The sequence below is a fragment of the Lepidochelys kempii genome, chromosome 1 (assembly GCF_965140285.1).
Source record: "Lepidochelys kempii isolate rLepKem1 chromosome 1, rLepKem1.hap1, whole genome shotgun sequence".
NCBI classification, from domain to species: domain Eukaryota; kingdom Metazoa; phylum Chordata; order Testudines; family Cheloniidae; genus Lepidochelys; species Lepidochelys kempii.
Window position 1 is genome coordinate 287,558,218 of NC_136380.1, and position 25,476 is coordinate 287,583,693.

The 25,476-nt window shown below is 46.2% G+C and overlaps 1 protein-coding gene and 1 long non-coding RNA gene across 8 annotated transcripts in view; one reads left to right on the plus strand and one right to left on the minus strand.

Moving 5' to 3' along the window:
• FRS2 (fibroblast growth factor receptor substrate 2) overlaps positions 1–3,554 on the minus strand; it is an 81,029-nt gene extending 77,475 nt beyond the window's left edge. For all 6 annotated transcript variants that reach the window (XM_073327810.2, XM_073327808.2, XM_073327807.2 and 3 more), the window contains exon 1: positions 3,379–3,554. The gene's annotated coding sequence lies outside the window, so the exon portion shown is untranslated. The remainder of the gene's footprint in view (positions 1–3,378) is intronic.
• Positions 3,555–3,617: 63 nt separating this feature from the next.
• Positions 3,618–25,476, plus strand: part of LOC140905123 (uncharacterized) — a 48,710-nt gene continuing 26,851 nt past the window's right edge. For both annotated transcript variants that reach the window (XR_012156760.1, XR_012156761.1), the window contains exons 1-2: positions 3,618–4,287; positions 24,533–24,618. This is a non-coding gene — a long non-coding RNA (uncharacterized LOC140905123). The remainder of the gene's footprint in view (positions 4,288–24,532; positions 24,619–25,476) is intronic.

A 25,476-nucleotide genomic window follows, 5' to 3' on the forward strand; every position in this document is an offset into this window, starting at 1 on the left:
GAATAAAATGCAAAACAGCAGCAGCGTAAGTGTTGAGTTAACAATTATACCCCTAACTTAGAGATCCAAAGAGTCACAGCTCAAACTGACTGCAGTTTTTTAATGTGCCGAACATCCACACAAGGCCCTATGCACCATTTATGCCCACTTCAACTCCAAATTAAAGTTATATGGGATTTAAATGTTGCCTTAGGAAGTGCCCTGTTAACTGGCCCTTCTAATCAGGCATTAATTTCATCCACTATCTTTCTTATGAGCTGCATTCTTTAAACTATAAGGCCTGATCCATTGCTCACTGCAGTCAACGGGAATGAACTGATTTCAACAGGTTCTAAATAGGACACACAGTGAAATGGATGTAATTGCATTCATAATTCGTTTGGAACCACCAGAAAGTCTCTAAGAATACTGAATAAGAATAAAGAATCTATACAGCAAGATTAAATTATGTTACAAAAAGTAACTATTATTTTTAGAACATTAGATTTAGGAGGGTACAATTTCCATGTAGTTCACTGACTGAGCACTAACAGTACAGAACACAGAATAGACATGTATAAGCATATGAATTCAAGCAGACAAAATGCTGCAAATTTACATGCTTAATTTTACGAACCCGAATAGCCTGACTGACTTCAAAGGAACTACAGTGTAAAAGTGTTTGCAGGACAGATTATACTAACACAAATGTTAATATACATTAAGTGTCAAATATTTTATTTTTCCTGACAAAAATGATTGGCAACAGACAGGATCAGCACTTATTTATTTTTGAGTTATTTTTAATGTTAAAAGATGGCAAAATGGCAAACATGAATCAGTGGTAGAGTACTTGTGAAGACAAAGAAATGAAGTAGTTGAACATAGTAAGTCAAAACAAGCTAGAACTATTTATAGACTACTTAATAAACAGACAGGGGGAATTTGCCCCTAAATAAATATAAATATATTTCGGTTAGGTATGTCTTTTCATACATGTGTACATACAGGATTACTTTTTGGTACATCTTGAAAATCCTCTCCCCACCTACCTAAGTCAGATGACTCTGTTATTTGTCACTTATCAGTCTGAGTGCTGAATTACTTTTAGTCTCAAAGTAGTGCTTGCGGGCAGCTCTGCAGGGGGATGACCCTGGGAAGGATCAGGTTGCCCTCTAATGAGCTGATTAGCCTTGCTACTCTGAGCATACATAATTTCACCACATTTTCAGGTAAAATTAGATTAAACTTCTTTCCACCACACTCATTTCAAATCTGAAGCCTTGATGACATTACAAAGAGATGGTCCACAGAAAAACTGCAGTATAATCTTAAACAACAAAATTGACCAACTTGTGTTTAAAATAAACAAGTATGAAAGTAAGCAAAAATCATGGAAAGACGTTTAGCTACACATATATTCGCAGGAATGTTGTTTCAATAAGCATTTTCATTTTTTATTGACACAGAATCATATGAACTAAGGGGTTGTTAGGTAAGGCGCGACATCCAAATTAGAGTCAAATAAGGAAGGGAACTAAATTTATGAATATTAGCATTGGACTGGTAAATTTATTCCAATATAAACATTTCCTTTTAAACAAAAAAACCCAGCAAATACATTTATAAAGCACTGTATGTTTTCAGTGCAGTATTTAACCAAGGAAAATACACAACAGAGTCAACTTGCAGAATTCTTGCTGACTTCAGTAGGAATACAGGGCATTTACTGGATCTGAACCCACATGTCTTAATACCAGAGCATCACAAATGCACCACAAAAACATGCAATATTGTATACAGTTCATCTCCCAAAAAGAAAAAAATGACAACATAGTTATCAGATCATAAAAATAGTATTTTAATGTAGAATGGCTACGAATATTTTAAAACTGTTTAAGATCAAAATAAGTTATTCAGAAAAACTATATGCACATTATGCTAGATGTCACTTACATATTAGTGTTCAGACAAAAGAGTTAAGTAGTTTTAGAGAAGTATAGTTACAAAAGTGTCATTAGGAAATGAAATCATCAGAAAAAAATACTAATACAAAATATTGTGGTTACACTGGAGAAAATGACAAATACAAAACTCTTCCCAATATTAAGTCTGACTTCTATTATTTACATGCACCGCAATTGAAAGGTATATCATTCTATGACTAAGTGTCAAATAAAATTTTAAGTGATACCTGAATATGATCATTGCTTTCTATGAATTGCCAATGAAAGGAAGATTAAAATTAGCTAAAAAAAATTCAAGACGTTAAAGCTCAGTATTGCAGACATAGCACTTACAAAGTTGCAAAACTGTCAGAGAACTGATTTAAACAAAAAGCTGGTCTAAACCTTAGCTATAGCAGACCTGGTGGTCCACTATAATTAACTAGGATGTGAGGCACCATTTGCACCGTTTAACTTTCTGAGGCCAATCCCCACCAAACTAATCCTAGCAGGAGATTACAAAAAGGGAATTTTCTACTTGAAATATATTCTGTTAAGTATAACATCTAATATATTTTCACCCACAGAGGATCATTTTTGGGTAAATTTTCAGAATCCTCTCCTCTCCCCACCCACATATATCAGACACTTGTGTTATTTTGGCACTAACTCATCAAACTAGCCAAACTCAGAATTAGTTTTGAGAGTCAGGAATAGCACCTTTAAAGTTCCAGGACTACTGGGCATTAATACACCACAATCAGGGGCATGCAACAGCAAATATACTAGTCCTAAAACGCACATTATAGAAGCAGTTAAAGCTACAGAGGGAACCTTGACAGGACACACAGGATAAGGCTGACCCAGCAGGCAAATCAGCTGGTGCATGGTCAGCAAGCTCAGGGACCACAACGTACAGGAGCTGCCTCCAGTAAGCCCTCAGTCAAGACAGCTTTAAGGGCTCACCTTTGTTTTCACGGTCATTTCTCACCTCTCCCCCCACCCCCACACACTCTATCCCCACTGGCAACACACGCAACGGCAGGTTAGCCCCCCCGCAAACCAAACCCAACCCCTCACCTGAGCCCTACACGGCGATGGTCTCCAGCCCTACGCTCGCATCAGCGACTTGCCAACCCCACGCCCAGGCCCCCAAGCACGGCGGCAGGTCCCAGCAGCGCCCCCTCCCCCCACTGACAGAAACACGTCCCCAGCCCGGCCCCCTCTCCCAGCGGCACGTCTCTCCCCCAGGGAAGCCCAGAACAGGGCCAATAGGGAGCAGCGGCTCCCGCAGCCCAGGACGCTCCCGCTGGCACGAGTCACCGCCAGGAAGAGCGGAGCGGAGCAGAACCGAGCCGGGCCCCAGGACGCTGCGCCCCCCGCCCCCAGAAGCCGGCTGCCGACACCCGGGGGAAGGCGCCGGGCGCAGAGCCGGGCCCTAACCAGCACTTACATTCTCCATGAGCCCAGGACTGGCCGCGAAACCGGCAGGGGCAGGACCGGGCCGAGCAGCCGGGGGCTGGGAGACCGCGGCGCTGGGTCCTTTCACAGCCCCAGGAACAACTGCAACTCTCGATAGCGGCAGCCGCAGGGCCTCGCTCTGGGCCGGACTCTGCCCGGGACAACTTCCGGGGCAAGCCCCACAACTACTTCCGGGGCCAGGGAGGGGGCGTGGTCCTGGGAGGGGGCCGGGGGCGTCTCTGGCGGGGAGCGCCCTGGCCTCATGCGGGGCGGGAGGAGCCGCTCGTTGGGAGTACGCGTTTGGGTAGCCGGAGCCTCGCTCTCACGCCAACGGTTGATCCCAAGTGCGGCCTGCCTGAGCTCATTTACATATTCCTACGTAACCCTGAACTCCCGTGCCCCGGCCGTCGCGCGCCCCAGCTGGGCTCGGGCAGGCTCCGGGAGCCGGCGTGTCACTGCCCTGCTGGCGCAGCCTGACTCGCCGTGCAAAACGCAGTGAGGCGCTTGGGCTGTGCGAGCGTCTGCTGGCTCACCTCATGCAGCCGCCGCCCCCGGAGACTCTGGTCCTCGCGGCGCGTTAAGAGCTGACAGTGGCTTTGATGGCGTAAAAGGCGCAGCCCATGCCTCAAAGAAATTGCTAAAGAAAACAGCTCAGCGGCCTGGGAGGAAGAACTAGGAATTCTGTGTGTGTCAGCTGCTGTTTTCCACAGCATGCATCCCATGAAGTGAGCGGTAGCTCAGGAAAGCTCATGCTCAAATAAATTGGTTAGTCTCTAAGGTGCCACAAATACTTGTTTTCTGCTGGGCACCAGAGAAGTGCGTTGCCAGGCCCGTTCCCGAGAAGGGCCGCCAGCAGTTTCCTTGTAGAAACTTCCTGATTTTGCAAGTTTGAAAAGATGAGGTACAAGGGGTTTTAATTTGCTTTTTTTATTACTTGTGACTGGGCACCAAGAAGTTGGTTTCTGTCGTGTTTAGATGTTGCTTTATAGTCTTCAAACACTGTACAAATGTATCTTCATGTTCTTTTTTTAACTGTTGATGTATAGAAAATTATAAAGAGGGAGCAATATAATTAATACAAGAAGATGAAAAAGGAGGAATGATGAAAATAGAAATGATGGGTATGTCTGCAGTGCAGTAGACACCCTCAGCTAGCTTCAGGGCTGTTTAAGTGTGGTGTAGAGCCGTGGTTTTCAATCTGGGATATCCTGGAAGTATGTAGAGGTCCTCTAGGGAGTATGTCAACTCATCTAGGTATTTGCCTAGTTTTGCAACAGGCTACATAAAAAGCACTAGCGAAGTCCGTACAAACTAAAATTTCATAGAATGACTTGTTTATGCTGCTCTATATACTATGTTATACGGTAAAGTAACATGTATACGCACTGTATTAGACATGTTCTATGTCATTTACTTATGCAGGCAAGCACGTTAATGAGATTGAAGTTGTCATGGAGTGTATGCAGTTGCAATGTAAAAATGGATAGAATTTTTTAAAACAAGCTGGAAGCAGTGGTAGTGGCGACTGAAAATAGTAAGAAATTGAAAATGACGGGGAAAAAAAATTGTCGCTTCTGCAAGGAATCTATTGCTTTTGGATTCATGTCTACAAATAGCAATCCACTTCAAGCTTTGTGTTTCCTTTGCAAAGAAACTCTGTCAAACAACAGTTTGAAGCTGGCACATTTGCCATGACGTCTGAAGACAAAACAACCTCTGTATGCGGATAAGCCAGTAGATTTTTTCAAAGAAAGCTTTGAGTTCCAGACTTGCCAGCTTAAAATGAAAAAAGCTTTTGTGAGCACTATACCATCTTCAAGCAGTGCAAATACGTTTTAAGTGAGGTGAAACTTAAGAGTATGCAAGACGAATCAGGCTCCTGAAAGGGGTACAGTAGGCTGGAAAGGTTGAGAACTACTGGTGTAGGGAGGTTCCAGCTCTGGTTTTATCCAGAGTTCTAGGATTCTCCCAACTCGCAGGATCCTAGAACTTTAGTGCCAGCCCAAATACTGCAATTAAACAGTCCCTTAGCCCAAGCCTGCATGAGCCAGCCATCGGTTTTTAATTTCAGTATAGACATACACAAAAAAGAGTCAAAGGTAAAGTGCACACCACACAGCTGGGCAGGGGCGGCGAGTTCTATGGGCCCATGGTGCCTGTGCTTCACCAATGTGAGAGCAGGGGGTCCAGCTTAACCAAAGTTTGGGGCCAGGTCCCTTCCCCAGCCTGGCCTGCCACTCCGGGAGTATCCCCCCTGGCCCTGCCTGCCGCTCCTCTGAGTATGCCCCATCCCCACTTGTCCTCGCTCCCTACCCCAGAGCCTCCTGCACACTGCGGAAGAGCTGATCACGGGAGGCAGGAGATTCTGGGAGGGTGGAGGAGGAGTTTATTGGCAGACAGGAGGCGCTGTGGGAGGAGGGGTGTGCTTGCTGCCAGTGGGTGCTAAGCATCTACTAGTTTTTTTCCGTGGTGCTCCAAGGCTGGAGCACCCATGGAGTCAGTACCTATGGAGCTGGAAGAAAATTCCTTCCTGACTTCAAATGCGGCAATTAGCTAGACCCTGAGCACGTGGGCAAGACCCACTAGCTGGAAACCTGCAAAAGAATTTTCTGTAGTAACTCTGAGCCCTCCCCATCTAGTGTCTCATAGCTGGAGATATTTGTTAACACCAGACACAGTAAAACAGAAGGTTTACTAGACAACAGGAACACAGTCTAAAACAGAGCTTGTAGGTACAGAGAACAGGACCTTTCAGTCAGGTCCGTCTTGGGGGGTAGGGAGCCCAGAGCCGCATCTGGGCCTCCCTCCATTTCCCCAGTTAGCTCCAAACTGAAACCCCCTCTAGTCATCTCACCCAGTCTTGCCCAGCCTCCCCCTGGCTCCTCCTCCAGCCTTTGTCCAGTTTCCTGAGCAAAGGTGTAACCTGGCCCCAACCCCCCTCCTGGGCTCAGGTTACATGCTCAGGTATCCTCCTTCAAGTGAAGTCACACCTGATATCCCCATCACCAATGCAGACAGTCCCAGTAAAACTTCCACGCAACATCCCCAGGTCAATACGCCCTACTCCGTCACAGTACCCCCACCAAATTTACAGATTCGTTAAAAATCCTTGCTGTTGGATTTGGAACTGCCACATGAAATTATTTTGGTATTTTTGGATGGTCCCCCAGTTTTCTCCCATTAAACTGTCTGAGTTTGACTTCCACTTCAGATGTGGCAATTTCTTTTTCCATATTCCTGTACCCATTAGCCAACCTGCCACTGTTGCTAAGCTCCTGATTACCCTTATTAAAACCCGAGGCATAGTATTTGTTTAAATGGTGGGCCATATCTAGATTATTTTTAATCTCTACCCTGTCCTCAGTGTTCTGCAGTCCACTTCTTTCCTTGTTTTCTTTTTATTTATATGACTAAAGAACCTTTCACTATTGGTTTTAATTTCCTTTGCAAGGTGCAGCTCTGTGAGGTGCAGCTAAGGCAAAATTTTCTTTTTTGAGATCACACTATTTTTACTTATAGATCATCCTGTAAGCAGGCTTGTTCTTTACAATCTAAAATGGACTATGAATGCGTGTGAAATTATTACCTCTTTTGACTCAAGCAGTTAGCCAATATTGAAGATCTTGCAGGTTGTTTCTCTTAGGAGAAATTGATGATGGAAGCAAGTATTTCTTTAATGCAATCTTGTTTATTTGCAAAGAATGTACACCAAGTCCTGTTTCACTGAACAGAGTGGGAAACAAACAACAGGAGGCAGTTTCTTTGCCAGGACTTCCAAGCCTCATTCCAGCCAATGCTCTGCACAAAAAGCTTTGTCTTTCTCTCAGGGCCACTTTACAAGTACTTCTCTCACTGTCTCCTTGGCTTTCTTGCTGCCTACTATGTCTGGATCTGGCTGCGAACACCTACAAACAACAATATCCAGCTCCCTGTGTTTGCATTCAGCCCCCAGCAAAACCCCTCCACCCACCTAGCTCTGTAACTAACTGGCCTTGCATGTGGCCTGTGTTTTGGGCAGTAGCTCTTATTGTTTCAGCTATCTTATCCAAAAGGGAGCTTAACTACGACTTACGTTTATCCTGAACGAATAGCAGCTCTCTCTCACCAACTTCAATGAGGTTTCTCCCAACTTTCATCATAACGTGATGTTCCCTTCTTTCTTGAGATTGCACTAAAAGTATGCATGAACGTGTGTAACTGAAGGATCTTTGCTCTGAGGTTACACTGAGAAATTGTCTTGGCAGATGTGTGCGGAACATACTTTAAGTTTTGTTTTGGCCAGGTTTCCCATTCATTTTCCCTAGGAGCCTGTGGAGCTTTGGATGATATGTGTAATGCTAAAACTAATTACTCTAATTTGCCCTTTGAAGTAGCATTTTATTGGCTGTACAGAAGCAAATAAGCTTATGCACTAAGTTACCAGATACATAAAGCTCTTAATATGTTAGCTAGTATGTTTCCATAATAGACTCTAATAAATAAATAGTGGGAAAAAGTCAGATGACTGATTCTAGAATCCAAAGCTATATTAATCAAACATTTGACATTGTACACATGCATTATCCACTTTTTCATTCCTTTAGAGATATATAGCTATATAATACCCCCCCATTTTATTACATTTTTCTCAAACATTAGGGTTGAATTTGGTAACAGCCAGAAAGAAAGGGCTGTAAATTGTAGGTACCAATTGACCACAATTTTAATGTGTGGAAATCTTGAAACCTTAAATAGATTTCCACAGCACTGAATGAAGTGTTTATGTATTGTCCCTGACAAAAAGAAAGAAATCACTGTCTCTTCTAATCGTGGGCCCAGCCCTGCATGCTTAAAATTAGTAGTTTTGCTATTCACTAGAAAACTGCACACCAAGCTATTGACAGTATAGAAAGGATAAGATGCCATTTAAAAAAATGAACAGAGTTTAATTAGAATATTTTGACAATTACGTTATTTAATTGTAAAAATATGTACATGTAACCCTTCTGCCAGGCCAAGTTGATAGCAGCAAGGGCCGGGTTCAATACACAGGGGTTCCCTCTCATTAAAGCAAATGCAAAACTGGCTCGAGCCCCCACCCAGTGACCTGGGAAAATCTTACACACCCCCTGGGCGCCTCAAGGAGGCAATACTTCCCCTCTCGCAAGCACAGAGTCTTGGTGTAGTAGAGAATCTTTAATAACATGAGGCAAACAACATCAGCATTAAATTGGGGAAACACCACAACTAGTGTTCATTAACCAAACCATGAACACTGACCCACCCCAGAAAATTTGGGCCACATCCTTTCCCGCAGGCTCTTGAGTCCCAGAACCCAAACGTCTCTTGAGTCCAGCAATCCACTAATCGCCCAAAGTCCAAAAAAAGTCCAGCCCCGGAGTTCAAAAGTTCACCTGCAGAGTGTTACTCCCCAATCTGGCTAAAATGTGCCTGGGTGTGGGGGAAAGAGGTAAGGGGCACCTTACGTGTCCTGAAGCTGACTGCCCCACAGGGCTCTGCTCCGCTCCACCACGACCGGCTCCGCTCTGCACAGCTCACCGTCTCACGACCGGCTCCGCTCAGCTCGCCGTCTCACGAACACACCGCTGTCTCACGACCGGCTCCAGACAGCTCGCCGTCTCACGAACACACCGCTGTCTCACGACCGGCTCCGCTCAGCTCGCCGTCTCACGAACACACCGCTGTCTCACGACCGGCTCCGCTCAGCTCGCCGTCTCACAAACACACTGCTGTCTCACGACCGGCTCCGCTCAGCTCGCCGTCTCACGAACACACTGCTGTCTCACGACCGGCTCCACTGCACACTAGAACTTCCGGCTCCCCCCTACTTGACACAGTGCTCAGTGATTTCAGCTCTCAGTGATTTCAGCTCATAGTAGTGGGAGCCTTAGTGCTGGTGCACTATAAGGCTGAAGTGAATTCAGCACAATACCTGTAACAAAACTCTTAATAGACCCAAAATTAGCTCTGACATTCCACAGTGGAGAGAGACAGAGGTGCAATTGGTGCTTCAGGCCCTCACAAAAGGGGCCTACACCACCAGGCACTAATACCTGTCTCAAGTCTCTCTCAATTCACAGAGTTTTGGAACCCATGTCCCTTGCCTAGTGAGTGCTACTCAGTTGATGGTGAGTCCTCCATCATAACAAAAAGGCCAAGTACAGTTCCAAGCACAGTTCCCATAATCAGGGTACTAACAATTTATTCTTCCCGCCCCAATAACAGAGACACTGGGGATCCCACAGCAGCCAAAGTGACGATTTGGGCAGTTATGGCCTCATTCTAGGCAGGGTGGGTGTGCCTATGCAAATGAGATCAGCCCCTGAAGTTCTTTTCCACAACTTGCCACACCTCACCACCAGATGTCAGGGTGGAGCCCACCCTGTCTCTGCTTACATCCTCCCCCCAGCCGAGAATTTGGCGTCCCGACAAATCATACTCCCTTTATACCAACTCATTGATTTCCTCCAAAAGGCCTCAGAAAGCCCACTTTGGCTTCCACAATCCTGTGTGCTAAATGTATTGGCTCCTCACTAGTCACCCCAGGTGCATCATAAGTTAACCGTTTTACTGGTCTTATCACCCTGTCTCGTCTATTGAGAATCTCTGTTGCTGAGGTAAGGGGAACGTCCTCTTGATTGATGGATGGAGAGGCTTCCTTTGAGGGTCTCTTGGCTACTGGCGTAGGCCCCTGCACTCCTAGTTCTAACGTGGGAGGGTCCAAGGTGCCCAGGACATCCTCTACCTGAGTGTCTCCACTGGCCAATAACCTGTGTGTGTCATCACACGGGGGTCTCATCAGCGGCACAGGGGTGTCAGAAAGGGGCCTAAATAATTCCGCCATAGGGTTTAGGGTGGAAAAGGGAGAACTCTCATTCGGTTCAGCTGGTCGAGACTGAAATCTTGTCTCCATCCCAGGATACACCAGGGTTGTGTCTTCCTCCTCAGACTCACTCTCAGATGTGCAGAATAGGGGTAAGTTAGCTGCAGGAGGCTCACTGTCTGTGTTGGATGGCAGCTTTGGTCTAGCACTTCTGTTCTGCCCGGCTGCCCTGTCATGGCCCATCTCATAAGGGGTGCTTACCAATTCCCCCACAGGGAGCAAAAGGTTTCTATGCACCGTCTTTATTTGCCCTGGACTGTCTTCAGGTTTGATCTTGTAGACCGGCAGATCTCCCAGCTTTTCCATCACCAGGTAAGGTATTGCCTTCCATCTGTCAGCTATCTTGTGTTTGCCAGCGATACCCAAATTTCGCAGCAGGACTCTGTCCCCCGGCTGGAGCTCCTGCGAACGCACTCTAGCATCATATCGATGTTTGTTGCGGTCTGCGTTCTTCCGAGCCGCAGCGGTAGCCAAGCGATAAGCATCCTGCAGCCTCTCTCTTAGTCGGGATACGTATTGCTGATGAGTTTCATAGCTATCTCCATCCTCTGATACACCAAAGCACAAGTCTATGGGTAATCTTGGTTCTCGCCCAAACATCAAAAGATATGGGGTGACTCCCGTAGCATCGTTCTTTGTGGCATTGTAGGCATGCACCAGAAATGCGACATGCTGGCTCCAGGTTGCCTTCTGCTCTGGTCGCAAAGTTCCCAACATATCTAATAGGGTTCGGTTGAACCTCTCTGGCTGGGGATCACCTTGGGGGTGATAAGGCGTTGTCCTAGACTTTTTAATTCCTGCTATCTTCAGCACCTCCTTCAGAAGGTGACTCTCAAAATCCCGCCCCTGATCAGAGTGTATCCGAGCCGGGAATCCATAGACTGAGAAATATTTGTCCCACAATACTCGAGCGACGGTGGTGGCCCTCTGATCACGTGTGGGATATGCCTGTGCATACCGTGTAAAATGGTCAGTCACTACTAGAATGTTCCCAACATTCCTCTTGTCTACCTCTACAGACAAGAAATCAATGCATACCAACTCCAAAGGTTTGTTGCTGGTGATGTTCTTCAGATATGCAGCCCTCGTGGGCAGAGTTTTCCTTTGAACACATCGAGCACAAGTCTCACATTTCCTGCGAACATCTTCAGCCATTCGGGGCCAATAGAACCTACTACGAATAAGTTCCAGAGTCCTCTCCATCCCTAAATGCCCAAAGTCATCATGCAGGGCCCTCATGGCCAGGGCTCTGTACCTTTTTGGCAGTACTAGTTGTGCTCGTTGCTTTTGTAAAGAGTCGGTGGTCATTCGGTGTAGCACTCCCTGAATCAGTTTTAATTTGGTCCATTCTCTCAATAGTAGTTTACCCTCCGGGTTAGGTGGGACAACTGCAGCTGGGCTTCGCCCCTCCCTTTTGGCAAGTAGTGTATCACGAATGTCAATATCTTGCCGCTGGGCTTCTTGCCAGTCAGCCGCATTGAGCATGGGCAAAGGAGATTGGTCCAATGCAATATAGTTCACTGAGGCAGAAGGCATGCATTCAGGGGGCAGGCCCAAAGCTTCTGCAATACATCCCTGAAGGCTCTCACAGGCCTCTGGCTCTCGACGACTCACACTGCAAATAGCTCTCACTCCATCTGTAGGTATCACAGCAACTTCTGGAGCCTGCGGACGCCTGGACAATGCATCTGCATCTACATTGCTTCTCCCTGATCGGTACTGAATGCTAAACTCATAGCTAGCCAAGGCGGCCACCCATCTCTGCCCTGTAGCATCCAGCTTAGCACTTGTTAACACATAGGTCAGTGGATTGTTGTCTGTCCACACCTGGAACTGAGCACCATACAAGTAGTCTCGAAATTTCTCAGTGATGGCCCATTTCAAGGCCAAGAATTCCAGCTTGTGGGTGGGATAACGAGTTTCACTATCAGACAATCCTCGGCTGGCAAAGGCTACAGGTTTATGTTTGCCTTCCACTTCCTGGTACAGGACTGCTCCCAGACCCTCCAAACTGGCATCAGTATGCAGGATAAATGGTTTGCTTGGGTCAGCAAAAACTAGGACTGGAGCATGAGTTAGGCAAGTAATGATTTCTCGAAAAGCCCTTTCACATCTCTCATCCCACCGTGGCCCAAATGGTGCAAAGGGGCCATAGTTTCTCTGCACAGGAGGCTTTGGGAACCTCCCCTTATTCCTGGTCTTAGATTTGTTCTTGCTGGACTGATGTCCCCTGGTAAGATCATTCAGAGGCTTTACAATCGTAGCATAGTTTTTCACAAACCTGCGGTAGTAGCCACTAAATCCAAGAAAGGTCTTGAGTTCTCTATAGTTACTTGGACGTGGCCATGTAGTGAGTGCTTCTATTTTATCAGGATCAGTACTCACACCCTCTTGGGATACGATGTGACCCACATACTTCACTGAGGTTCTGCAGAACTGGCATTTGTCAATTGAAAGCTTCAGACCATAATCCTCCAACCTATCAAGCACTTTAAGAAGTCTTTCTTCATGCTCCTCTAAGGTTCTTCCAAACACAATCAGGTCATCCAAATAAACTAACACTTGCAGTAAATTCATGTCTCCCACAACTCTCTCCATGAGACGTTGAAAGGTGGCAGGTGCTCCAGAAATCCCTTGGGGCATGCGTTCGAACTGATAAAACCCTAATGGGCAGATGAAGGCGGTCTTCTCCTTATCTTCTTCTCCCAGAGGGATCTGGTAGTACCCACTTCGAAGATCCAACACAGAGAACCACTGGCTTCCCAGCAGACAGTCTAAGGCATCTTGCACTCGAGGCATAGTGTACTGGTCGACCACAGTACGGCTGTTTAGGGTGCGGTAGTCAATACACATCCGGATTTTCCCATTCTTTTTACGGACTACCACAATGGGCGAGGCGTATGGGCTGCGGGACTCTGTAATGATGCCATTCGCAGCCAGCTCCTGAAGATGATGTCGCACATCTTCCATCTCAGAGAGAGCAATCTTCCTAGATCTCTCCCTAAAAGGTCGAGAGTCATGTAGTCTGATATTGTGTTCTACTCCTTTTGCACATCCCACATCCCACTCATGCAGTGAGAACACCTTGGATCTTTCACAAAGTTTCTTCCTCAGGCGATCTTTCCACTCCTCGGACACTGGTGAATCTCCAAAGTCAAACTTTGCTGGGTCTATCGTCGGAACTTGCGTTTCACACTGGGGGGTTACAATTGACTCGGGTTCAAAGAGGTCTGCTATCTTTTGTCCTCGCCTCACAAAAATATCACGACTTGTCCCATTAGCAATCAGTATAGTCACCTCTTCCTGGGCTTCAGCAGGTAGGGTTATGACTCCACTAAGAACCAGCACTCCTTCAGGGAGCCCTCCCTCAGTTGGCTGCTCCACCACTGCTAATGTTCTCTTATTGCCTTTCAGGCAGGTACTCATGACAATCACCTCCTTTTCTGTCATTGCAGACACCACTAAGGGGACCGGGCCTGCGTACCTCAGTGCTCCCACCGGCAAATCAGGCATCACTCTTTTTGCGTCCTCAATTTTTCTGTAGGCTGCAGCACAATGTGTGTGTATCACCAAGGTATTCAGGTATTGGTCCCCTGCTCGCTGTCTGCAGTAATCTGCAAGTACCTTAAAGAGGCTGGAGTTGGTCCCTATCAGCACGGACACATCAGAGACACCTTTAGGGTCAGGGCATATTAAAGCTGCAGTGTCCACCTCCTGTCTTACCCCAGCGATCTCTTCTGGGAATTCCAGGTGTACAATGACATACCCCTGATACGGGTATTCATCCATGCTGAGACCACACAGGCCAAGCCCTGTCAAGGGCTGTATAGGCAGATGCATAAGCATCTGCTGGTAGAAAGACTGGAATATGATAGTCACTTGGGATCCCGTGTCAAGCACTGCTCTACATTCTGTCCCTTCAACCTTTACAGTGACCTCAGCTCGAGGTCCTATCAATCCTGGTGGGATTCGGGTGGCATGGTTCTTCGCAGGGGAGCCTCCGAACCCTGCAGGCCTAGGCGGCTCCCTTCCCAGGCCCTGGGGCCGTTTCCCGACTTTCCCCAGGTGGTCCTCAGCTTTTGGTATACTAGCGGGGGATTCTCTGCATTCTGACACCTGGCAGCAATGTGCCCATCCTGGCCACACCGGTAGCAGAAGAAGGATTGCCCTTTCCCGTGTTGCCGGGGTGGGGCAGAGGTTCTAAATGTAGTCTTCTGGACCGTGGTAACAGGGGGTTCCTTGTACGCTGAAGTCTTTGCTGAATCGATGGTATTCTCTAGTTCAGCCACTTTCTGTGTCAGGACCTGCACTCGTTGGGTAAGTTCCTCTTGAGGATTCACCATCAGCGCCTTGGGCGCTCGTATGGATGTTGTGGCAGTTGCCTGGGGTGGCTGAACCTCCCAAACCTCACCAGCTGCCTGCCTCTCTTCCTCCTCTCGGACCTCTTTTATCAGTCGAGAGTAACCCGGTGGATTGTCTTGGCGCTCCCTTAATCGAAGGTGGAGAAGGATTGGGTTCTGATATTGAATTCCCCTCACAATCTGAGCCAATCTAGTCCGGTCCATTTGCTCAACCGCTACTGCTCCCCTCATGATGGCTCTCTGTAATAATTTCTCCAACCTCTGTATGTAGGCAGAAACTTTCTCTCCCTTTTGTTGCCTGGCATTGAGGAACTTGCAATAAACATCCTCTGAGCCCTCGGTTCTCCCGAAGGCATGATCAAGGGCCTCTAGGCAGTCCTTTACCTTGACCCCAGGGTTACTGAGCTTCAGGGTGCGAATCACATCTAGGGCTGGCCCCCTGAGGCACTCTACTAGTCGCCTTCTCTTTTCAGCATCAGGTACTGCCCACTCCTGCAGCATTTCAGTGGTGTGTTCCAGCCAGGGTTCAAATGCTTCCTCCCCGGGTATTGGGGTGGGACCCCCAGAAAACAGCCTCAGTTTACGATAGGGGCTTGACTCAGGGTGGGGTGGCACGACCTTCTCTAATGCTTGCCCCAAAGCCTTCACCCACTCATCAGGTGATGGAGCAGCCTCCCGGGTTGGGACTCCTGGGTCAAGGCCCAACAGACCCGGCATATCAGCCAAGGTCTTCCCCTCTCTCCCCAAAAAGGCTGACATTTTCTTTAAAAACTCCACTTCAGATGCAGGAGCCGGTGAGGGCTGGCTCCCAGTAGTTATTACCTTCCACTCACCATCTTCCACTGCTATCGTGCCTGGAACCTGTAGAGGGTCCACAGCCGACGGCAGCTCACACAGTACAGCAAAATCTCCATCCTCCCTCACAAATATGCGCCCACGCATTTTACACTTACTCAGGTACTCAGTGGATGCCCTTAAGGTAGGCTCTATTGAGCCTTCATCGAATGCCTCCGGCACCCCGGTCACCAGGACACAGTTCCTAGGGTTAATATTCATCCCCTTGCACCAATCCTCTAGCAAATGTAGGGCCATTATACAAACTGTAATTTCTTTCCCAAATATAACAGATCAAAACAACAACAACCAGATTCTGGGTTCTCCCAATTTAATGACTCACCTAAGATGTGCTTGCGAGGGGTACTGACCCAGTCTCGATCCCGGACGAGCCCCCACAAATGTAACCCTTCTGCCAGGCCAAGTTGATAGCAGCAAGGGCCGGGTTCAATACACAGGGGTTCCCTCTCATTAAAGCAAATGCAAAACTGGCTCGAGCCCCCACCCAGTGACCTGGGAAAATCTTACACACCCCCTGGGCGCCTCAAGGAGGCAATACTTCCCCTCTCGCAAGCACAGAGTCTTGGTGTAGTAGAGAATCTTTAATAACATGAGGCAAACAACATCAGCATTAAATTGGGGAAACACCACAACTAGTGTTCATTAACCAAACCATGAACACTGACCCACCCCAGAAAATTTGGGCCACATCCTTTCCCTCAGGCTCTTGAGTCCCAGAACCCAAACGTCTCTTGAGTCCAGCAATCCACTAATCGCCCAAAGTCCAAAAAAAGTCCAGCCCCGGAGTTCAAAAGTTCACCTGCAGAGTGTTACTCCCCAATCTGGCTAAAATGTGCCTGGGTGTGGGGGAAAGAGGTAAGGGGCACCTTACGTGTCCTGAAGCTGACTGCCCCACAGGGCTCTGCTCCGCTCCACCACGACCGGCTCCGCTCTGCACAGCTCACCGTCTCACGACCGGCTCCGCTCAGCTCGCCGTCTCACGAACACACCGCTGTCTCACGACCGGCTCCAGACAGCTCGCCGTCTCACGAACACACCGCTGTCTCACGACCGGCTCCACTGCACACTAGAACTTCCGGCTCCCCCCTACTTGACACAGTGCTCAGTGATTTCAGCTCTCAGTGATTTCAGCTCATAGTAGTGGGAGCCTTAGTGCTGGTGCACTATAAGGCTGAAGTGAATTCAGCACAATACCTGTAACAAAACTCTTAATAGACCCAAAATTAGCTCTGACATTCCACAGTGGAGAGAGACAGAGGTGCAATTGGTGCTTCAGGCCCTCACAAAAGGGGCCTACACCACCAGGCACTAATACCTGTCTCAAGTCTCTCTCAATTCACAGAGTTTTGGAACCCATGTCCCTTGCCTAGTGAGTGCTACTCAGTTGATGGTGAGTCCTCCATCATAACAAAAAGGCCAAGTACAGTTCCAAGCACAGTTCCCATAATCAGGGTACTAACAATTTATTCTTCCCGCCCCAATAACAGAGACACTGGGGATCCCACAGCAGCCAAAGTGACGATTTGGGCAGTTATGGCCTCATTCTAGGCAGGGTGGGTGTGCCTATGCAAATGAGATCAGCCCCTGAAGTTCTTTTCCACAACTTGCCACACCTCACCACCAGATGTCAGGGTGGAGCCCACCCCACCCTGACATCTGGTGGTGAGGTGTGGCAAGTTGTGGAAAAGAACTTCAGGGGCTGATCTCATTTGCATAGGCACACCCACCCTGCCTAGAATGAGGCCATAACTGCCCAAATCGTCACCACCAGATGTCAGGGTGGAGCCCACCCTGTCTCTGCTTACATACAGTTACATATAAAAAACAAAGATTTCTAAAGAAACAAGAAGTTGCAATCTTGTTTATCTACTATCTGTTTCTGAGGCTCTTCTCCCAGATGTTTTAAGGTAAATTGTATTACTTATTGGAAATAAGTTTGTTGAAATTGGTTTAGTATGAAAAAGAATTGAATGTAATCCACTTAGTTTTTTGGGTTTTTTTACCCAAAATAGAACTTGTGTTAAAATAAATGTGAAAGTCTCCGGTTCCATTATACAATCATACTCTGCACAGCAATTTCTTTGTCAGAGACTTATGCATCAGCAGACAGAATTTCATGCTGTCAGGTACTGGTAACAGCAGAATGGCACCTCCTGTCCTACTGAGACACGCCAGAACCATTCAGTTACCAATATACTCATTCCCTCATGACAGAAATAAACCGCAGCCTCATGGTTACAATTCTAGCTATGTTTATTAGAAGTCTGGTGCTGCATTTGGCGAAAACAATTCAACAAAAAAATATATTTCTGAAAAAGGAGGTTTAAAATTATTTTTAAAACATATTTTATCAGCTATCTACTTAACTATTCTAAGACCCAATACTTTAAAGACCTGTTGTCCTGGAGCTGGTACACCCAGTCACATTTTGGGGGAGAGGTGAAGGGGCATTATGGCCTCACGGCTGAGTTTGAATGACCACCCCTAGTCTCGGGGCAGTGTGGCCTAATGTTTGGGGCTCGTCAAGGTGGTCCTCCTATGCCAGGCTGTGTGGCCTACCGGCCAGAGTCAATAGGATTGCCCTTACTGTTCGAGCTGTGTGGTCTAGCAGCCAGAGTCAATAGGGTTGGAGAGGTGGGCCGCCACCCCAGGGTGGGCAGTGGCCAGGGTAGGGGGACCCAGGTCCTTCCTACTCCACTGGGTCCCAACTCAGGGCCCTTGCGGTGGCAGGGTTGCCCGCCACCAGCTCAGCAAGTGAAACACACTAATCTAATCTATGGTTTTACAACCGATTCCCTGCAAAGTTTCCGTGAGTCTGCAGTTTGGCATCTTGGGGTTCCCATGGTCTCTCCTCCCTCTGTGGTATCAGGAGCCTGGGGTTCGTGGGTCAGCACAGTCTGGCTGGCCTTCGTGTCCCGAAGTGCCAGAATCCGCAGCACACCTCCACTCCCTCCAGCAGTCAGCCCAGACTGAGCAGAGTTACTCCCTTTTATATTCCGTTTCCAGATGGAGCATGCCCAGCAAGCCAGGCCGGGGTGACCTTCTCAGCCCACATAGTAGAATTAACCCCTGCGAAACCAGAGCCACACCTATACAACCCGCCACACCTATGCATGTGCTTAACTTTACATATGTGAGCAGTCCCATTCATACTACACATAAACTGATACATACATGAACTACAGAGTAAGATCAAACATTGTAAGTCTTTACATTAAAATAGCTTGATTTATTCTAATGCCTCTTAGACCCTGAGCCTGCAAAGATTTACCCAAATGTTCAGTCGTACTCTTCATGTGCATAAAGTAAAGCATGCGTGTAAGTCTTTGCAAGAATAGAGCCTAAGGCAATGAAAACTAACCATTGTTTTTATTTAAAGACTTTCACTGCTTAATCTTATTGTAGTTTATGAGTTTATAGCTAATAGCCTTTGTGCTAATCACTCAGAATATTTTGGGAGGATGAAAAAAATGTCCAGGTAAACAAATTTTCCGAGCGATTTAGCACATCCAGCAACCATGATGACTTTTCTGAGGTAACTGGAGTGGTTACACAACTTCACTGCTCTCGCTCTGATTTAAGGCCAGCTTGTTCTATTAAATATTGTATTTATGTGCTGGATTTGATTACAATTGAGAATTAAGTATTTTACTGACAATGAATCTATACCCCACCTATCAGTTTGTGGTGTACCACCTGTTTGTTTCTTTAAAAGTTTTTTTTCTTCTTCTGAACTAAAGATATATTTTCACATGTTTTGCTCTTTGAAGCGCTAATAATATTGGAAGAGCCAGGTATCCTGCAGGTGGGTACTATCTGAGCATCTGAATCTTGCTCTCCAAAAGCATCTCAATATCTGTTCCTGTTAATCTAGTCTTTTAGAGAAAAGACTGCCATTGTGTGGTGGTATTGTGATGGAAATTAGATTTACTTGGTGGACTAAACATTTTCACCTGTTTTAGCAAGTAGCCAATCCTGCACTCAAGAGAGCAGTCAAGCAGTATATAGGGTTTTATAACAGGGATTTATCTGTTTAAGAAATTGTTCCCCCTTCCTTTCCCAATTCTTGTCTGGGGTCTGAGGAAGAAGGGAATCTCTGAGAACTGCACACCAGAGAATGGGGTTTCCTGCAGTTTCCTTCTGTTTGTTTGCTTAGGGATTCCTGAGAATGAAACTTGTAAAGTGGGAGGAGGAGTGGGAGAGGTGAAGGAATACCAAGGACTTCTGAACGTTTTCCTTTTACTGTATAGTTTGTCTCATACCTGTAAATCCCTTCCACTGAAAGGATAAAGAATATTAAGTATAAAAGCATTTTGGGTAGACCTTGTAACAGCAGTGTCATGCAAAAGAATGTTTGGGATGAGAAATACGATTGATTTATTTAAAACACAGAAGGAACCATTTCTAAATTTCTCAGTGAAAAGGCTGAAGCTTTTGGTAAAACAGTGTTTAGCACAATCTCACCCATTCAGACACAGGCCTGAGCCAGAGGTGTGGAATTGCACCTAGGAAAAAAACAGACAAAACCAGTTCCTCTCAGCTCCACAGTGCACATGAAAGTGAGCAGATTGCATGCACAATGTTGCATGCAGCCTGCTCTGCCAGTGCATCTGACTTGCTTTGCTGGCCTTTAGGGGTGAAGGGAAGAAGCCTGGCACCTAGGGTGAGATCCGCAACAGGACGTTAGTGTTGCCGTGCTGAGCATCACACGGTGCCTAACTTTTAGGGCCTAGAAAAAAAAATATCACAGGAATAACACTGATCGACAAGGCCGAGTTAGACAGCTAGGCTCCTATACAATGAATGGGGAGAGAGAGCTTAGAAAACAATCCTCAAAGCAGTACATTAGGTGGGAAGCCATCTAAGCTAGTCAATGGGACATGTCAACTAGACGGGTGTGTGCTAAGCTCTGCCCCTCTCTCAGAGACAGGTGCCTAAATCTGGGCAGCACAGGGGCACCTATCTTGTGCAGAACCCAAAACAAAACAGCCAGGGAGTGGGGGAGAAGAAGGAGGAGGACCTCCTTTATAACCTTTAGCCTAGGGTACTCACCCAAGATGTGGAAGACCCCCAGTTGAAGTTTCCCCTCCTCCTGAGTGGGAGTGCCTAACCACTAGACTACAGAGTTATTCTAATTCTTTCTTTGATACCATTAACATTTCAGTATTCCACTGTTCAACTGGAGTGGAACAACTTCAACAGGAGAGAATGAGGGAGCCCCACATCAGACTGTTCCATTGCCTAGCAGTTTGGACACTCTCCTGAGAAGTGGCTGATCACATAGGTGCCGACTCTGTGGGTGCTCCGGTACTGGAGGACCCATGGGGAAAAACTGGTGGGTGCTCTGCACCCACCAGCAGCCAAGCTTCCCCCACCGGCCCCCCCCAGCTCACCTCTGCCTCCTCTCCTAAGCACGCCATGTCCCCGCTTCTCCTCCCAGGCTTCCACTGGGAAACAGCTTTTTCAAGGCATAACAAGCTGTGGGAAGGAGCGGGAACATGGAGTGCTCGGGGGGGAGGCTGGGAAGAGGTGGGGATTTGGGGAATGGGTCCCAATAGGGGCAGGGAGGGGGCAGAGTTGGGGAGGGGACTTTGGGGAAGGATTTGGAATGGGGGCAGGGCAGGGGCGGAGTCGGGGCGGGACCACCCACTGGTGCCAGGAGAAGTTGGCATCTATGGCTGATCACATTTCAAAACCCTTCTCCCACACAAGGAGGGAGTACTTGAACTGGGGGTTTCCCATACCATGTGTGAATACTCTAGCCAGTAGGCTAAAGATAAGGGAGGTTGCTGGCCTCCCCGCAGCTATTTTGTGTGAATTTGCCTGAGGGACCCAGTCCAGTAGGTGTGCTCAGAGACCGTGTACCTGACTGTGCCCTCACATGCAACTTGAGCAGCCAAATGCATATCTTTCCTGGGTTGACAATTGTTCTGAGCTTAGGTGGGAGATAGGTGTCTGGATGCCTATCATGAAACAGTAGAATGCATGCTTAGGCAGGAAACAGGGGCCTGGTTGCCTGTCATGTATACCAGTAGGTTGCAGGGCTGCTACGAACAGATCAGGCTTCTATATCAGATATGGTCTGGCTACAGAACTTCCTTCCCTCAGAGATATACACCAGATGTGTTCACCATAAGATCCTTTAATGCTCTGCCAAGCATGGCTGAGGTTAGCTTAAATAAGGTATGTTACACATATTGCCACCTTGTGGCTGTACAGTGGAATACAAATTAGCATTCCATTACTTCTCCCCCCAAAAGTTCTATATTCCTACCATTTACAAAATTTACACTGTCACACTATTTCTGAAGTTTGATACAGACTAGTCTGTCAAATGTATCTGAATCGGATTGGTTTTCTCACTACACAGCCCAAACATGTAACAACTTGATCATCTGGCTATCCATTAGTTGCAACAACAGCCTGTGATCAGTTTGGAATCCTTGAATCGTCATCTGCCATATGTAGAGTTTGTTCTGTTGATTGTTCTTTCTGAGGCACAAACTAGATATTGACAGTTTCTGTTGAACTCTCTACTGTTGGTCTTGATCACAAATGATCTGGTTGGCGAATTCTTTTTCTTTAGGACTGCTGGAGTTATCCATCCTTTTTCTCCATCCAATTGAACACAGACACAGTAACCAGGTTCTAGGCTCAGCAGTTCTCTAATTGAGCATCAACGTTGTAAAAGTGTTCATAAGCTCTTCTCCCCCAACTGTTACCCTAAAAATTGGAAGCTAATTAAATTACCTACAATTTTTTAAATTTAATAAAAAGGGTAAACAAGGTTGTGGCCTGCCCTAAAGGAATTACCAGAATATTACCAGGGGGCTTGTCTCTGACTCGTAGAGGGCTCCCCAGAGCAAGCTAGTCTTGTTAACCCCTGAAAGGACATGAATACAGCCTTCCGCTCAGGAATGGACACACAAACAGTAATTCTTCAAACAGAAATAATTGTTTCTTGAAGGAATTAGGTATTTACAGAAAAAGAAGAAGAAATGAGTAAAGCATGATAAAACATAATAGAATTACACTTTAAAATAAAGCAATGCGGCAAGTAAAAACATAGACTATATAAAATATAACAATGTAACCATTCACTTAACTCTATTTGACTTTTAACATTTAACATTCAACATGTAGCACTGAACATCCAATAAGCACTGGCCAAGGGACTATTAGATGGGTAGAGGAAGAGCTCACTAAGACCACTGGCATACAACTTTATTTACAGGAGAAACCCATACGTTCCTTGACAGTGAATAGAAGACTAGACTTACTTCTACTATTCTTAGATTCCTCTGAATCATCAATAAGGTCCTTCTGATCTGTGAAAAAAGGAAACGCTGTCTGCTGGTGCTTAATATTGTTTGCCACCAGAGAGAGACCAATGCTGCTGAGGCGAAAGCTGCCCTCTGGTGACAAATATGGAAGCCTGTTGGTCACTGCAGATGTTTGGTAGCTGCTGCTGGCAAAGACTGCTGGCTGAGTTGCTATGGCAGCTCTTATGCAAAGTAAGCTGCCATGGGATAAGAGGGAAGGTGCTCTCATGGATTGGTAACTGGTTAAAAGATAGGAAACAGAGGGTAGGAATAAATGGTCCTTTTTCAGAATGGAGAGAGGGCCCCAGGGGTCTGTTCTGAGACCAGTCCTATTCAACATATTCATAAATGATCTGGAAAAAGGGGTAAACAGTGAGGTGGCAAAATTTGCAGAGGATACAAAATTACTAAAGATAGTGAAGACGCAGGCAGACTGCAAAAACCTACAAAAGGATCTCTCAAAACTGGGTGACTGGGCAACAAAATGGCAGATGAAATTTAATGTTGATAAATGCAAAGTAATGCACATTGAAAAGCATAATCCCAACTATACATATAAAATGATGGGGTCTAAATTAGCTGTTACAACTCAAGAAAGAGATCTTGGAGTCATTATGGATAGTTCTCTGAAAACATCCACTCAATATGCAGCGGCAGTCAAAAAAGTGAACAGCATGCTGGGAATAATTAAGAAAGGGATAGATAATAGGACAGAAAATATCATGTTGCCTCTATATAAATCCATGAATACTGTGTACAGATGTGGTCATCCCATCTCAAAAAAGATATATTGGAATTGGAAAAGGTTCAGAAGAGGGCAACAAAAATTAGGGGTATGGAACGGCTTCCGTATGAGGAGAGAATAATAAGACTGGGCCTTTTCAGCTTGGAAAAGAGACAGCTAAAGGGAGATATGATTGAGGTCTATAAAATCATGACTGGTGTAGAGAAAGTAGATAAGGAAGTGTTGTTTACTACTTCTCATAACACAAGAACTAGGGGCTCACCAAATGAAATTAATAGGCAGCAGGTTTAAAACAAATAAAAGTAAGTATTTCTTCACACAATGCACAGCCAACCTGTGGAACTCCTTGCCAGAGGATGTTGTGAAGGCCAAGACCATAACAGGGTTCAAAAAAGAACTAGATAAATTCATGGAGGATAGGTCCATCAATGGCTATTAGCCAGGATGGGCAAGAATGGTGTCTCTAGCCACTGTTTGCCAGAAGCTGGGAACGAGGGACATGGGATGGATCACTTGATGATTACCTGTTCTGTTCATTCCCTCTGGAGCACCTGGCACTGGCCACTGTTGTAAGACAGGATACTGGGCTAGATGGACCTTTGGTCTGACCCAGTAGGGCCGTTCTTATTCTATTACAGTGCCTATAGTGAGGCTGCAGCATGCATGTAGTGTACATTCCTAGGGGAAAATACATAGGTGCCTACAGGATTAGCCAGCAGCCAAGTGGGAGTTTTGTGGATTTCAGTGGTGTCTAAACAACAGGACTTAAGTACCCAAGTAACTTCATGGATCCTGCCACTTGCCACCGCAGAGGTGCAAAGAGGGAACAGTCCTTATTTTCTCCGCAAATGTAGGGAATATGATTGCCTGTGGTCCTTGCATATGGCCTGCAAAGTGGGCAGGTGGAAGGTAACAATATCTTTCCTAGCCCTTCTGACATTCAGGTTGTACCAAATATTCTCTCTCTCTCTTATTTTTAGTGAGAATAGCCAGAGGGTATCACTCTGAATTTTGGTGCAAGAATGAGTTACATTGGGTATTACGCACCTGCTTAACTGGATACACAGTGAGTAGTCCCATTGATTTCTGTTCAAAGTGCATGAAGTTAAGTATATATGTAGAATTGGGGCCTAAGGTTGTTAAGCTGAGAGAACTGCTAATATGGACAACCTTACACTTAAAGTGTTTGCCAAGAAAAAGACAACTTTGGTGGAAAGGAAAAATCATAAGTTTGATCTTAAGGGCCAGAGAGAGGCAAAGGGATATTACAGACCAGGATGTGGCCTGATATCTTGAGGTAAAATGTACAAAATAAATACAATATTATCGGGATGCGACTTGGTCTACTTAAAGGAGGATGGGATACCTTTCCATAATTCTAACATATGTATTACTGTATATCTCTCTTAAGACTGAGTACATTTTTTGGTAAGGGTATTAGTTCTCATGTTCTTAATTTTTCTATTGTAAATTCTGCTCTTGAGGTAAAAGCAATAAAGGAAACAGTTTATTTTAAAAAATAAAACCACAGCAGCAGCCCAACGACAAGATTTAGACCTTCCAGAAAAAAACATTAGGATTGGGGACTGCACAAAGAAGGCAGCTAGGAAAGGCTTGTATCTATTGATCAGTGTTGCAGTTTTAATATTAAGCTTGGGCTTGGTACACCCTGTCACACGGTCATTGGGATTCCCTGTTGAGTCAAACAATTGCAGTTGGAGAACTCAGGACCCCTAGCAGGGCCAAGCAACCAAGCAGTCTGTAGCCCCGGGGGCAGGACAGAGCAAACACTTAGTCTATGGCTCGTAAGCCTTCTGGGCTGGGGCAGACAATAGTGGAGGGCTCTGACCCTCTGGGCAGGTCACGGCAAAAAGTCAGTCATCAGCCCCTGGGGTGGAGCAGAGCAAACACTCAGTCTATAGCA